The sequence below is a fragment of the Cryptomeria japonica genome, chromosome 9, assembly GCF_030272615.1.
Source record: "Cryptomeria japonica chromosome 9, Sugi_1.0, whole genome shotgun sequence".
In the NCBI taxonomy this organism is placed as follows: domain Eukaryota; kingdom Viridiplantae; phylum Streptophyta; class Pinopsida; order Cupressales; family Cupressaceae; genus Cryptomeria; species Cryptomeria japonica.
This window is the reverse complement of record NC_081413.1, coordinates 150,450,241-150,466,538: the sequence shown is the minus strand read 5'-3', so window position 1 is coordinate 150,466,538 and position 16,298 is coordinate 150,450,241.

Here is a 16,298-nt window from a genome sequence, read left to right as displayed (position 1 = left end):
TGTGAATGCTTGTTCGGTATGCCCAAAGAGTAGGATTTTGCTGAATGTGCCAATCTTTACCATCTTCATTGACTATTTTCTTTAGGATTTTCAAGTCTATTTTATTTGATGCCTCAACTTGACCATTTTCCTATGGATAATATGGTGTAGAAAACCTATGTTGGATATGGAATCGCTCACATAGTTCCTTCACATCTTGATTCTTAAATGGTTGTCCATTATCTCAGTGATAATGGTCATAGGGACTCCATAGCGATGGATTTTATAATTCAAGATGAATGATGATATTTGTTTTCCTGTTACTCTCATCAAAGGTACTAATTCAATCTATTTAGTGAAATACTCAATAGTAGTCATAATGAACTTGTGTCCATTAGAGGATGAAGGGTTTATCTTACCTACCAAATCAAGACCCCATTGGGAGAATGGTCATGATCCTGCCATAGGATGCAATTCTTGTGTTGGTGTGTGGATGATATTCCCATGGATCTGGCATTGTTTGCATTTCTTGGCATATATAGATGAATCTCTCTCCATAGTAGGCCAATAGTAACCCAAACGAATAAGTTTCTTAGCCAACATTAATCCACTTGAGTGTGTACCACAAATACCGATGTGAAATTCGTTAAGAACTTTCTCAGATTCTTCTTATTCAAGACATCTCAATAAAGTGCTATCTAGACCTCGCCCATATAAGGTATCAACAATGATAGTATAGCAGGATGACTAACAGATAAAATTTCTTCTCTGATTGCAGGATGGGTCAGGAGGAAGGATATTCTCTTTTAAGTATTGATAAGTTTGGTCACATAAGGATTGATCAATTCTAGATATATGGAAAATCATGTGGGTATTTTGGGATTCAATGGTAGGATTCAAGATATCTTCCACTAAGAATTCATAATGTTGTTGATTCTCCCAATTCTACAAAAGAGATGCTATTGTAGCCATTGCATATACTGCTTTATTCTCATTTCTTGGGATCTAAGTGAATGATATTTCTTCAAAATGTTCTTTAAACTCTTCTACCAACTACTTGTAAGGCATGAGCTTGTCATCCTTAGTTTGATAGTCATCATTTATTTGGTTGATTATAAGCTCTAAATCACCATAAACATGTAATTTCTTAATGTTCCATTCAATAGCCATTTTGAGCCCAATAGTCAATGCTTCATATTTTGCAGTATTGTTGGTGCATGGAAACTGCAATCTATATGATTTTGGAACTGTGTGTCCCTTAGGTGTTATGAACAAAACTCCAGTGCCTGATCCATATTGTGTGTAGGAACCATCAAAATGTCTACATCAAGAAATTCAATGTGCAATGGTGTGTCATCTTGTAAGGGTGCTTTAGCTAATTGATTAGTAATGACCTGTCCTTTGATATCTTTTCAATCAACATATTATATATCAAACCCACTTAGTACCATAACCCATTTTGCTAGTCTGCCTATAAAAGTTGACTTGTTCAGCAAATACTATAGTGGATCTATTTTTTCTATCATTTTCACAAAATGAGTAAGCATATAATTTCGTAGTTTCTGAGTTGCAAATACAACTAGTAGGCATGTCTTCTCAACTGATGTATAGTTCAATTCATACCCTACAAGTGTTCTACTAATGTAATACACTTCTCTTTCTTTCCCTTTTTCATCATGTTGTGCTAAAAGAGCTCCTAGTGATACATTTTTTGCTGAGATATAAAGCAACAATGGTTTCCCTTTGATTGGTGATACAAGTACTGGAGGATTCATTAGATATTCTTTCATTTTCATAAAATCTTCTTCGCACTTTTGATCCCATTTGAATGGAACATTCTTATGTAAAAGATGAGTGAATAGATGACATCTATCTACTAATTCAGAGACAAAGCTTCTGATTGATTTCAATCTCCCTTATAGAGAATGCAATTAACTTATGTTTCTAGGTGACTCCATTTCCATGATGTCTTTGACCTTATTTGAATCTACTTCAATCTGATGAGTTGATATAATGTACCCAAGAATTTTTCTAGAGGTTTCTCCGAATGCACATTTTTTTAGATTCAATCTTAACTGATATTGTTCAAGCCTGCCAAAGATCTTTCCCAAGATGTTCAAATTTTCTTTCCTTGTATGATATTTTGCAAGTATATCGTCTACGTAATCTTCCATAAATGTGTAAATTATATCATGGAAAATTGTTGTCATGGCTCTCTGATAAGTTGCTCCCGCATTCTTAAGCCCAAATGGCATAACATTCTAGTAGTAAGTACCCCATGTATAGGTGAATGCTATCTTTTCTTGATCTTCATGGGTTATTATTATTTGATTGTACCCCAAGAATCCATCCATTAATGAAAACACTTCATGTCTTGCTGATAAATCTACAACTATATCAATGTTGGGTAGTGGGAAATCATCTTTGGGACATGCCTTGTGCAAATCTCTAAAATTGGTGTAGACTCTTATGCTTTTATCTAGCTTTGACACTGGCACAATGCTTGAAACCCATTCTAGATAGGAAATAGGTCTTATGAAACCCACATCCAATAATTTTTTTAACGCAACTTTTATAAGGAGAGCAATGTGTGTATGCATCTTCCTTAACTTTTGTTTAACTGGTTTTGCTTTTAGAGCCACATTGTGATGATGCATGATAAGATCTTGATCAAGTCTCAGCACGTCTACATAGGATCAAGCAAAATTTATCTGTCTTTGTTTTAATAATTCTATGTATTCTTTCCTTTCTTCATCTGATAATGATGCGGCAGGATGAAGAACCTTGGGATCCTTTGTTGTGCCAATGTTTATTGCTTCTATTGGCTCTATTAATATAGAAGATCTCTCTTGAAAATATGCAGGGAGGATGTCAAACTTTCCATCTTTTGGCACCTCAAAGAGGTTCTCATCATCAGATACATCCTTTATTTTTCCTCTTGATTGATCTAGTCTTGCCATGAAATGGTTTTCAGCACTAGGTCTTTTTCCTTGTTTTATTTCAATTTTGCAACTAGAAAGTTTGGCATTCTCTACACTGCAAGAAGTGTTACTTGATTCTGTGATGGAAGATATCTTAGATGTTATGGGTTTGACAACATTAAGATATACAGCTAAGTCATGGTCATTGGAAAAGATATCCAATTCTGGATTAGTTCTGGATGAAGAAGGGGTAAGTCATAGTCATTGTCATTGTTAGGTGCTTCAAGGTTCATGACATAATAGTCATAATTTAGCATAGAGTAGGTAATTTCATAGATAGAACTCTCTTGAGGATATTATATCCCAAGTGCTCTCCAATTAGTTCTAATAAAATTCCGATTGGTATTTTGTGATTCGCAATCAAGTGACTCTTCATCTGACGTTTGTCCCTCAAATGAATGGATTATATCAATACATACATATTTAATACCGCTAGTTCCTTTTTTATTAATTTCAATAGATTCATTTATATTTTAAATTTGACATACTTGTGCACATGACATAGAGGATTCTTTTTCTATCTTTTGGCTTCTCTTAAATTCAGCTTCTTCTAGACAATTAGTCAATCCTGCTTGACTATCTATTAGTTCTTCCATGGTTCTTCCATACCTTGGTATGTCTTGCTCAACAATTGATACAAATCTAATATTTTGTTGATCTTCTGATATTTGATCAATAATTGTTTGTGTTTCTTGTGGTGTTACTTCTTGTTCTTTTTCATCCTCTTTCTTTTTTTTTTTGTATATGTCTCTTTCCTCTGAATTCTAATTTCTTCTTGTCTTCTTTCCAATTATATTCTTTGTTTTGTGAAAGATCAGTCTTAATTTGTAATAACTACTTGTTCTTCATCATTTTCTTCACTTGATACACCAAATGATAGATCTCGGCCCCATTCATATTCATTTGAATATGTCTTTGAACCATTGTCTAGGATTACACCACTATATCTAATAGGAATATTATATGGTGTGAAAATTTCTCTGATTTTGGCCATCTATTTTATCACTGCTTCAATAATATCTTGATCAAGTTCAACACTTGTTTGTATTCCTTGAAATTCTTTGCAAGATTATTCTTCTCTTTTGATTGCTAGTTCTTCCTGTTGTTTCTCATATTCTTCTTATTTTTGTTTGTTGGCTACTATTTCTACTGCTTGGTGTAGTTTTTCTTGCCATGGTTCTTCTTTAGGGAATGCTTTCTTTCTCCACCTTGGATGTTGATAATTGTGTTGTTTTTTCTTTCATTTTGGATATCCAAGTCCCAATTTATCGTCTTTAGATTGTGTGTGAGGAAAAATAGGTCTTGAAATACCTTCTTGTCGCTTACCAATTGGTCCTTTTCCTTCATATCCCATTTTTTGCATGATCTTATAACCATTTCCATATTGCTCTATGGGAATATTGACTTCTACAGTTGTTGCTATGTTAGGTCCCAGAGACAACTGAGAGGGGGTGGTGAATCAGTTGTCAACTAATTTCAAACCAAAAAACAACTTAACCAACTTAATGCTTAATGCTTAATACCAGTAAACTAGTTAAGTATGCTGGTAGACAGTGTTAACAGTTAAAAGATATACCGGTAAAGATTAATGCATGAAACATAAACACAAAGTCATCCACAACACATGACACCAATATTTGTACTTGGAAACCTTATAAGGGGAAAAACCACAGTGGGAAACCTTATCCACAATCAGATGATACTATTGCAAATAGTAAGTGTACATAAATGGGGTCTGCACATGCAGAAAGGCCAACAACCTAGAGTTCACTGCTCAATCACAAAATGGGAGTCACGCTGACTACAGTTGAATGGTTAAATCCAATAAGAATGTACTACACAAAATAGCATCTTCATATGCTAGATTCAGTATCGGTGTAATGCTGATATGCTTTCACAAAAACCTAACTTCACCTTCAAATGATGTCTTCGTGTATAGCTCTGCTTAATCTCACATATACCTTCACACAATTCTTTTTCGCATTCCACATTCGATCTTACAAATAAGATCTTACATTTATACTATAACCTAAGACCAATTTTAGTAGGTCGACTCTACAAGATATTACAATAAAAACATTTTACAAACAATATAATATCTGATGCAATAACTGATTGAACATGTCAACTTAATGCATTTACAACAATAATTAATCATTTTTGTAGCGTTCCATGCTGATCTGGAAAAGATGAACCTGCTGGTGTAACCCTAGGTAACCCTGGACCTATTTGCCGGTAAAAGAAAATATGCAAATATGAATATACCAATGAACAAAACTCCAAAACAAGATGTCCAAATGATGTCTTCAACATTACCAAGTGTCTTCCACATAATTCTAAGTGTTGGTGATCATTATATCCTGTCGGTGAACCATATACCAGTAATTGTGCAATAGTTACTTGCTTGCCGGTGAATACTGCTGGATCTCCAAAGTGCTAGTGTTTTAGTAGGTGTTGACATCAATGACAAAACCATACCAAAATACTAGCTATCTCCCCCTTTGGCATTGATGGCAACACAAGATGGAAAAATAATCAAAGTGTCAAAACAGAAATGCCAAATACCAATAACCAACAATCTCTAAAAAGATCATAACCAGAATACAGAGAGTAATAGTCTCTCCCAAACAACAATCTCTCCCCCTAGGAGCAACATGTGTTATCCAAAGTTTCCATACCAATCTCTCCAAAAGATAATGTGTTTTTCCATAGATATCTCTCCCCCTTTGACATCAAATGCCAAAGTTACAATAATACCAAGTTCATATACAAAATACCAAATACTCCCCCTAAGAAGTAGCTTCCTCATCAAAGACCGGAGTAAAAGTTTTGTCTTTTAATTCTGCCGGTTGATGAGAATCATCAACTGACTAAGTCTCTACCGGTGGTGGTATGAATCCAAGATGATCTCTAAGATATTCAAAACTCTCCTTAGGAAAAGGTTTTGTGAAAATATCTACAAGCTATTCTTTAGTGTTCACATAAACCAGTTTTATCTCCTTTTCTTCAACTTTTTCCCTTAGAAAATTTAGTTTGATAGAAACATGTTTTGTTTAAGAATGTAGTACTAGATTCTTAGATATATCAATTGCTATAGAGTTATCACAATATATGGTAATAGGTTCCTTGCATTTTACCTTTATGTCTTTCAACATTTGCTTAAGCCATAGTACCTGTGTATAGTTAGTTGTTGCTGCAACATATTCTGATTCTGTTGTTGATAAAGATGTACAACTTTGTTTCTTACTCAACCAAGAAACTAATCTCTTTCCAAGAAAGAATGCTCCGCCAATGGTGCTTTGTCTATCATCCACATCTCTTGCCCAATTTGCATCTATGTATGCACCTAATTCAGAGGTTTCATCTCTAAGATACCATAATCCAAGATTTATAGTGCCTTGTAAGTACCAGAAAATCCTTTTTACTATTGATTCATGATTTTCTCTAGGATTACTTTGAAATCTTGAAACAATACATAATACATTCATAATATTAGGTATAGTTTGTGTTAAATACAGTAAACCTCCTATCATAGATTTGTATCTAGTTGGATTAACAGTTGTAGATTCATCCCTTTGAGATAATTTATCATTTGTAGTCATCGGTGTGCTTACCAGTTTAGAGTTCTCCATCCCAAATTTCTTTAGTAACTCTTTTAAGTATTTGGATTGACTCAAGAATATACCTTTGTCAGTTTGTGAAATCTGCAATCCTAAGAAGAATTTTATTTCTCCAATCATAGACATTTCAAATTCTTGTTGCATTTTAGTAGAAAATTCCTCACATAAACCATCTTCTCCTCCAAATATTATATCATCAACAAATACTTATATAATCAAGATGTCATCATTTGTTATTTTTTAATATAAATTGTTGTATGCATTTCCTTTAGTAAAACCAATCTTTAAAAGATACTTATCCAATCTTGCATACCAAGCTCTTGGGGCTTGTTTCAGTCCATACAGAGCTTTCCTTAACCTACAAACCATATCATTGTCATCTGTCAAAGAAAATCCATCAAGTTGTTCAATGTATACTTCCTCTTCAAGATCTCCATTCAAAAATGCATATTTAATATCCATTTGATAAACTTTGTAGTTCTTGTGTGCTGCAAAAGCCAAGAATAATATGACTGCCTCAATTCTGGCTACCAGTGCAAAGGCTTCATTGTAATCAACTCCTTCTTTCTGAGAACATCCCTTACATACTAGTCTTACTTTATTTCTAACAACCTTACCATCTTCATTAAGTTTGTTACTGAATACCCATTTGGTTCCAATTACATTTTTATCTTTAGGCTGAGGAACTAATGTCCAAGTGTTATTTTTCTTAATTTGTTCTAATTCTTCTTCCATAGCTTTAATACAAAATTTATCTTCACATGCCTCATTAATAGATGATGGTTCTATTTGATAAATAAGACATACCTCTTCATTTGCCAATCTTCCTCTTGTCATAACTCTTTTAAATTTATTTCCAATTATCTGATCTTCAGAATGATTCAATCTTACATACCAGGGTGTCTTTGTTTGTTGTTGTTCTTCAATTATTGTGGAATCCTCAGATGGTACCGGGGTAACTGGATCTTCATTTTGTACTAGTGGATTTGGTGTAGGTTCATTAGTAACAATTTCTGTTTCTAGTTCAGAGTCTATATACCTTGAAGTTCCTTTGAATTGTTCATCAATTTTTACATTTGTACTCTCAACAATTTTCAGCAATCTCTTGTTAAAACATCTATATGCCTTTCTCTTAGATGAATAACCAAGAAATATTCCTTCATCACTTCTAGGATCAAATTTGCCAATATACTCATCTCTTCTAATATAACATTTACTTCCAAAAATTTTGAAATATTTAAGAGTAGGAGTATTACCAAACCATAGTTCATGAGGGGTCTTACCGGTTTCGCCTTTGATTTGAATGTTGTTGAATGTATAGACCATTGTGCTAATTGCTTCTCTCCAATACACATGTGGTAAATTTGCTTCTGATAACATACTTCTTGTTGCATCCAAGATAGTTTTTTTTTTCCTTTCAACAACTCCATTCTGTTGTGGTGTCCGGGGTGCTGATAGCTGTCTTCTGATTCCATTCACTTCAGAGAATGTATTAAAGTCCATAGATGTGAATTCTCCTCCTTGATCTGATCTTAAACATTTGATTTTCTTATCGGTTTCATTTTCAACCATTGCTTTGAATAGTTTGAAATTTCCAAGTGCTTATGATTTTTCTCTGAGAAAAGTAACCCAACAAATTCTATAATAGTCATCAATGATTAGCATGAAATATCTATCACCTTGTAAGGTTTAAGTTCTAGCTAGACCATATAAATTAGTGTGAATCAAATCAAGAGCATTATTGGATTTTTCTGGAATACTTTTGAAACTAGCTCTAACTTGTTTTCCAAATTGACATTCCTTACATATTGTGTTTTGAGGTTTGATAATTTTAGGTAGATCTCTAACTGCCTTAGTAGTACTGATATTTACCATGCAATCAAAGTTTACATGATAGAGTCTCTTATGCCATAACCAACTTTCATCTATATGTGCAATCAAGCATGTTTTTTCACTGTTATTCAAATGAAAGATATTACCTCTAGTTTGATTACCGGTTGCAATTTCCAAACCAGTTCTATTCATGACTTTGCATTTTCCATTTTTAAATTGTAACTGAAATCCTTTCTCAACTAATTGACCAACACTTAAAACATTATGCTTCAATCCTTCAACATAGTAGATATTGTCAGTGTTATTCTTACCATCAAGAGATATTGTACCCTTACCTTTGATTGAACAGGCTTTGTCATCTCCAAATCTTACTAAACCTCCATTGTATTCTTGAAAGTTCAAGAATTTACCTTTGTCTCCTATCATATGATGTGAGCATCCTGAGTCAATGATCCATTCATCGTTTACTTCAAATTTAGCTGCTAAGGCTTGTTCTACTGGTTGAATAGTAGGTGCCAGTTGATCTTCTGTTATAGCAACAAAAACCCATCCATTGTATGTTGGATTCTCATCAGAATCATCAGTCACACCTTCATCAGCAATGTAACAAGATTTCTCTTTGTTCTTCTTGAATCTATATCTTTGATATTCAGGATTAGGCTTGTATGTCCTTCTAGCTTCTTCTCTTAGTCTAGCATGTCTATCAGGGCATCTTGAAGCCATATGACTAATCTTATTGTAGTTAAAACATTTAAAGGGTGCTTTACCTTCGTACTTACTTCCAATTGGACCTTTAAGCATTTTCCTTGCAAATAGTGCTTCAAGTTCTTCATTTTCTTTCCCGCTTTCTTCAAGTTCTCTTGCATAAAAGGCTTTCCAATCAGATTTGTCAAATGATGGAGCAGATGATGTTGATGCTTTAAAGGCTAAATCTATCTTTATAGTAGCAACAAGACCAAATTCTTCAATTTCAAAAGCTGAAAGTTTCTCAATCAACGTATCCCTAGTCACTGATGTATTAGGCATTGTTCTTAACTCATTTATAGCAGTAACCTTCATTTTATATGCTGGTGGAAATCCTCTTAAGATTTTTGAAATAATTTCATCCTCACTTAAGGTTCCTCCACAACATTTAATACCCAAAACAATTTCATTTACTCTTTCCATAAAAGTAGAAATCCTTTCATCTTGTTCCATTTTCAGATGTTCATACCTGACCCGGAAGCTTTCAAGTTTTGTAATTTTGACTGTGGAATCTCCTTCATTCAGTATTTCCAAATGATCCCAAATAGCTTTAGTAGTAGACCTATCTAATAATCCCATGATTTGTTGATCTGATAATGCGCTCAAAAGTGCTTCTCTTGCTTTGCAATCATTTTCCTCATCTTTAGCCAAGGTAGTTGGACTGGACTGACCAGGTACAACAGTAGTGTAACCTTTCTTTGTAACTTCCCAGATGTCTTTGCCAATGCAATTTAGATGTGTCTCCATTCTGATCTTCCATATGCCATAGTTGGTTCCATCAAGTTTAGGACTATCCTTCCTGAAATAATTAGTAGACATTGGATCTCCTCAAGTTGTTAAACTTCAGCAAAAGAGGACTAATCTATATGCCAATTGTTAGGTCCCAAAGACAACTGAGAGGGGGGGGGGTGAATCAGTTGTCAACTAATTTCAAAACCAAAAAACAACTTAACACACTTAATGGTAAATACCTGCAAACTAGTTAAGTATGTTGGTAGACAGTGTTAACAGTTAATAGCTATACCGGTAAAGATTAATGCATGAAACATAAACACAATGTCATCCACAACACATGACACCAATATTTGTACGTGGAAACCATGTAAGGGGAAAAACCATGGTGGGAAAACTTACACACAATCAGATGATATTATTGTAGATAGTAAGTGTACATAAATGGGGTCTACACATGCAGAAAGGCCAATAGCCTAGAGCTCACTGCTCAATCACAAAATGGGAGTCACACTAACTACAGTTGGATGATTAAATCCAATAAGAATGTACTGCTCAAAATAGCATCTTCATATGTTGGATTTAGTATCGGTGTAATGTTAATATGCTTTCACAAAAACCTAACTTCACCTTCAAATGATGTCTTCATGTATAGCTCTGCTTAATCTTGCATATACCTTCACACAATTCTTTTTCGCATTCCACATTCGATCTTACAAATAAGATCTTACATTTATACTATAACCTAAGACCAATTTTAGTAGGTTAGCTCTACAAGATATTACAATAAAACATTTTACAAACAATATAATATCCGATGCAATAACCGATTGAACATGTCAGCTTAATGCATTTACAACAATAATTAATCATTTCCTTAGCCTACCATGCTGATCTGGAAAAGATGAACCCGCCAGTGTAACCCTAGGTAACTCTGGACCTATTTGCCGGTAAAAGCAAATATGAAAATATGAATATACCAATGAACAAAACTCCAGGACAAGATGTCCAAATGATGTCTTCGACATTAGCAAGTGTCTTCCACATAATTCCGAGTGTCGGTGATAATTATATCCTACTGGTGTACCATATACCAGTAATTGTGCAATAGTTACTTGCTTGCCAGTGAATGCTGCTAGATCTCCATAGTGCTAGTGTTTTAGTAGGTGTTGACATCAATGACAAAACCATACCAAAATACCAACATGCTATAGTTTCATTTTCATCTTTGTACAACCAACTAAGAATATCTTTGTCTTTGGTTTCTTCTACAAGTGTTCCAACTCTAACAAATGCTCCATCAAACATTTCTAAAGATTTTTCTGAGATCTGTGGTTGAACATTAGTAGGATTTTTATATGATTTAGGTGAAAGTAGAAATCTATGTAAAGAATATTTCCCCATTCCTTAATCATGAAATTTGAGCTTTTTCTCAAAGGTTTCCAATATTTTTTCTTGAATTTCTTTGGTGGGATAGACTTATTCTCTATTATGTGGAACTCTTGTATCTTGTGCCGGTTTCAGATTATTGCAATACTAGCTAGAGTCTGTGACTATAGTGACTTCTTGTCCCTCCTGAAGAAACTTTACACACTGGTTATATGTACAAGGAACTTCTTGTATGTTGTGAATCCATGGTCTTCCCAGAATAATGTTATAAGACAAATTCAATTCTAAAAAATGGCATTATGTATTCCTTTTCACAAGTCCTATTTTGATTGGTAACACCATAGTTCCTTTAGAAGAATGCTCTTCTTCATCATAAGCCTTAAAAGTTATTTTCTTCTTTGGATCTATTGCATTTTCCGAATATCCCAAAGCCTTTATTAAACTTAATGCACAAATATTTAATCTAACTCCACCATCTATGAGTACGCATTTGACATGAGTTTTACGAATGGTGACTTCAACATGTAAAGGAGCATTGTGAGGATGTTAGAAGGATGCGTCGTCATTTTCAGAAAATGATAAGCAATGAGGGGCTATAAGGTGTCCCACCATGTTTTGGAACTAATTCACATCCAGGTCTTTTGAAACTGTTGCTTCCATTAGATATTTTTCCAAAATTTCCTTATGTATAGGTGAAACTTTGAGGAGCTCTAAAATTGATATTTGAGTGGGTATCCTTTGCAATTGTTCCACTTAGTTGTATTGTCATGAAGTGGATGTTGATTCATTTGTTATCCCCATAAATGTAACCTTCCCTTTTCTTCTCGTAATGACGTTGATTGGTTCTAAATGTTGGAATCCAATAATACTGAGAGGGGGGGCTAAATCAATGTTATATCAGAAAGATCAATTTTAACCTTATTAAAACATGCATACACCAACCGGTATACTAGTACATACAGAATTGAAAGATGTAAATAAACCAATAAGCCAATCACATAAATGAGAACCATAACACAAAAAATTATACATGGAAAACCTCAAAGAGGAAAAACCACGATGGGATTTGTGACCCATAATATCAATCCACTGGCCATATGAAGAGATATTACAAAATATAGGGGCCTACACTTGCAGGAAGGCTTACAGCCTAGAGCACACTACTCAATCAAAAAAGGAGCCTCACTGACTACATATAAATCCAAACTACAATCCAGAAAATTATTGAACTACAAAAGATAGCATCTTCTATTCTAGAATACAGTTACGGTTAAGCTCTGTCTGTTCTGGTCTGAAACCCTAAACCCTTTACCGGAATAACCATTACATAAATATCCTCACATACATAATCTCTCTAATATATTTCACATTATACCACATCCACATCTCCATTACCAATACAATTACCATATAACAAAATGATCTAATCCAACTGACCTATATACCCTATACAACTTATCATGCCTTATGTTGGCTAACAAAGATAATTACAATATCAATATACAAGTCGGCTAGATAACATAAATACATGAATATCCAAAAAAAGTGTCGATGTCAGATCCAAGAGATGTCAGCCTCTAATACCGATAACCTTATTATTAACCATGTCAGCTTGCATTACCAGTAACAAAATAAATTCTTCTATCTTGTCGGTGCCGGTGTTGGTGTAGTGTCTGTGAAGTGCCTACCAATACACAAATGAACCAAAACATGAATCCGAAACAAGATACCATATTGCCATCAATGAAAACATAGTGAAACCAACCAATTGAGTGCCAATTTCCAATAATCTTCCCCTTTAGCATTGATGGCAACACTCATGTGAAAAAATGGTCAAGGTTTCATTTGCCGGTTTCATCCTACCTGCTCCCCCTGAGTTGAATATTCATCAATGGAAAATAATCCATACTCCATCTCTCCCCCTAATGTATACAAATGCCCCTTTTTAGTTTTTCACATCTATATGTTGGCATTTTTTATGTTTATGTTATGATTGTCATTGATTGACACACACTTGCATTGACATCCTCTTTATATGTATAAGTTAGAGCACAACCGGTATTTGTTCCAACCGGTATGTTGTATTATAGTCTTTAAACTATTGATGTTTTGTAGAATGTGTTTCTCGGTCTGAAGCGGCATGTTGACCCCAAGCGGTTCATGGATCCCAAGTAGTACGAAGGACCAAAGCGGCATAACACATTTTTACCAGTCTTCATTTTTGTCAAACCGACAACTGACATTTTGTATGAACCAGTAATACTCTGTGATGAGTTACCAACAAACATTTTGTGATGAGTTACCATCCACCGATTGTTTGATGGTGCCAACACATTAACGGTGCTTTTTGTGTCATGGTACCAAGTATGTCCAGGTTCATTGAACCTGGGAAATCGTAATGTAATCCTATTAGACTGACATGAAATCAAATTCCTTTATAAGGACATCATGTCTAGGGTTTTAGGTTGTTGATGAGGTCGCAGCAAAAGTTTATATTGTTGCTAGGGTTTAAGGTGGTTGAGGAGTTGGAAAGAATATGAATGTGTAGAAGACTGAAGTAATGCAGGAGTGCATTAAGAATGAGCTATCAAGGATCTAACCAAGCAGTCTGTGCTATTAGATAGATCAAACATTTGTTGATTACTCACATCTTTGACAAGTCTATAGCCCTTAACCGGGTAGGCCCAAAATCCTTTTTGTAAATCCTCTAACAAGGTGGTTCACATTTGTGGATCTAAAATCCTCTAGCAAGGTATTCTTTAATCGGACTTATCTCCTAATAGAGATTGAGATTCCTAATAGGATCTATTCTGGTAAAGAACATTGTAAGACCTTAACCGGTCTGGTTCCTATTCTATAGATAGTGACTTTGAGTTCCATCTCACTGTGGTTTTTCCCATTTGGGTTTCCACGTCAAAATTTATTGTGTTAAGGTGTTTGTGCTTCTGTGGGTGAATGCATTATTAGTTGTTTGGTTTGCATGTTTGTTAACAGGTTTGTCTGTTAAACTATTTTACCGGTTTACTGTTAGTCTTGCAAAGTGTTTAAGTGCAAAGATTTTTGGCATACTAATTCACCCCCCTTCTTAGTATTCATCACTATATCACTCCCCCTTTGATATCAATGCCATCAAAAATTCTAAAAATAATGTTAAACACAATGCACCACTGAGACGGGGGGGGGGGGGGGGGGGGGGGGTGAATCGATGGTTCTCAAACATTTTTCTTTTGTTGTCCTCTACGAGTATACCAATTAATATATCTAACTCTATGCAAACTTACTAGTTAGTAGGGAGACCTACACAAGATAAATCACACAAGGAACATCACATAACACCAATATATATACAAGGAAAACCCAAGATGGGAAAAACCTCGGTGACCAATGATGCTGGAGACTACTGGTCCAATCCAGCCTCACAATGAAAAAATTGTTACAAAGTTTAGGGCACCAGCCCCTGAATTTATGGGCTACAACCTCTTCACTGAGCTACAACTCAGTATTCATAAAGTAAACTTCAAATACAAAAGTAGTTATCTTGTTACAAGTGAATCTTCCAACCATTTTATATACCTTACTCTACCAGTGTGATACCTTCTCTACAACATTGACTCACTTCTCTTGATGCTCTCACCAACTGCTTCTCTACTGGTAAGCCCTATCGGTACACCTCTTCTACTCTTCTTCTCTATAGGATCTCCTCCTCATTGTTTTGCACTTTACCAGTGCTCAACTCTACCATCCCACTATCTTCCTTCTCTTCAACACTCTTCAATTTTTCTTTGCTGGTATAACCACTACCGATTTTTCTCTTCACTCTCCCTCTTTTCTCAGATAATCTCTAAGAACATGGCTGATTTGCTCTCACATGTAGAAGCAACACTTAATCACTTTGCAATAGCACAATATCTTTCTTCTCATCAATAGCAACACCTAACAATGTCCTTTGTCTTCATATTTATAGATAGATTTTCCCACCGAAATCCCATTCAAATTCTAGGTGGTTAGGGTTTCTTCACCATCCCCAAGGCAAACCAAATCCAATTAGATCCTATCCAATTTGATCTTCCACACTGCCATCCTACACAACTCCACCATTTATGTGCCTCCTAGATCATGCCTTACATCTCTGGCGATCTTCTTTGTTGTAAAATGCACACTCTAATGAGAAATTGTAGGTGATTGAAGGTATTATCATTGATGGAAACCTTACAATCATATGATACCGACAGGAACTAGCATCGGCAAACACTACACTAGCATACAGTTCACCGGCACCAAAAAGATTACCAACACCCTAGCCGACAGGATTTTTATTTAATTATATTTTGTATTTAATTGTAAAATATTTTTGTAAAGCCGACATGGAGGATTGTAATATGACTCATATAAGTATGATATCTTGTAGATCATTTAGAATGTATGAATGTATGGTTAGAAAAATGCAGACCTAATGTGCGAATTGCAAGGCAGATTTTGGATAAGGGTTTATGATTACTACAGAGCCTAAACCTGTACTGAACCTAGCATAGAAGATGTTGATCTGAAGTAGTACATGACATTGGATTTGTATAATCCAATTTTGTAAGTCAATGAGACTTCTTTTGTAAATGAGCAGTGAGCTCTAGGCACTTGGCCTTCCTGCATGTGCAGGCCACTATTATAACAGTAATATTCCCTTATTGGCCAGTAAGCGAATATTGTGGGTCCCAAATCCCACCAAGCTTTTTCCGACACTAGGTTTCCTCGTTAAAATATTTTTTTATGGTGTGTCTTTCATGTTGTGCTTATTGTTCTTATTTACTGCATTAATTTTGGTTTACCGGTACACTGTTTTGGAATGCTTTTCATATAATAAGTTTAGAAAATTACCTAACTGGTTAGATACTGATTCACCCCCCCTCTCAGTATCTTTGGGAATCCTAACAATTGGTATCAGAGCCTGGTCCTCTATTTTGAAAATCCTAACAGCTTGAGGAAGATTCTGACACTGGTAGAGATGGAAAACTTGAGGAAGCAA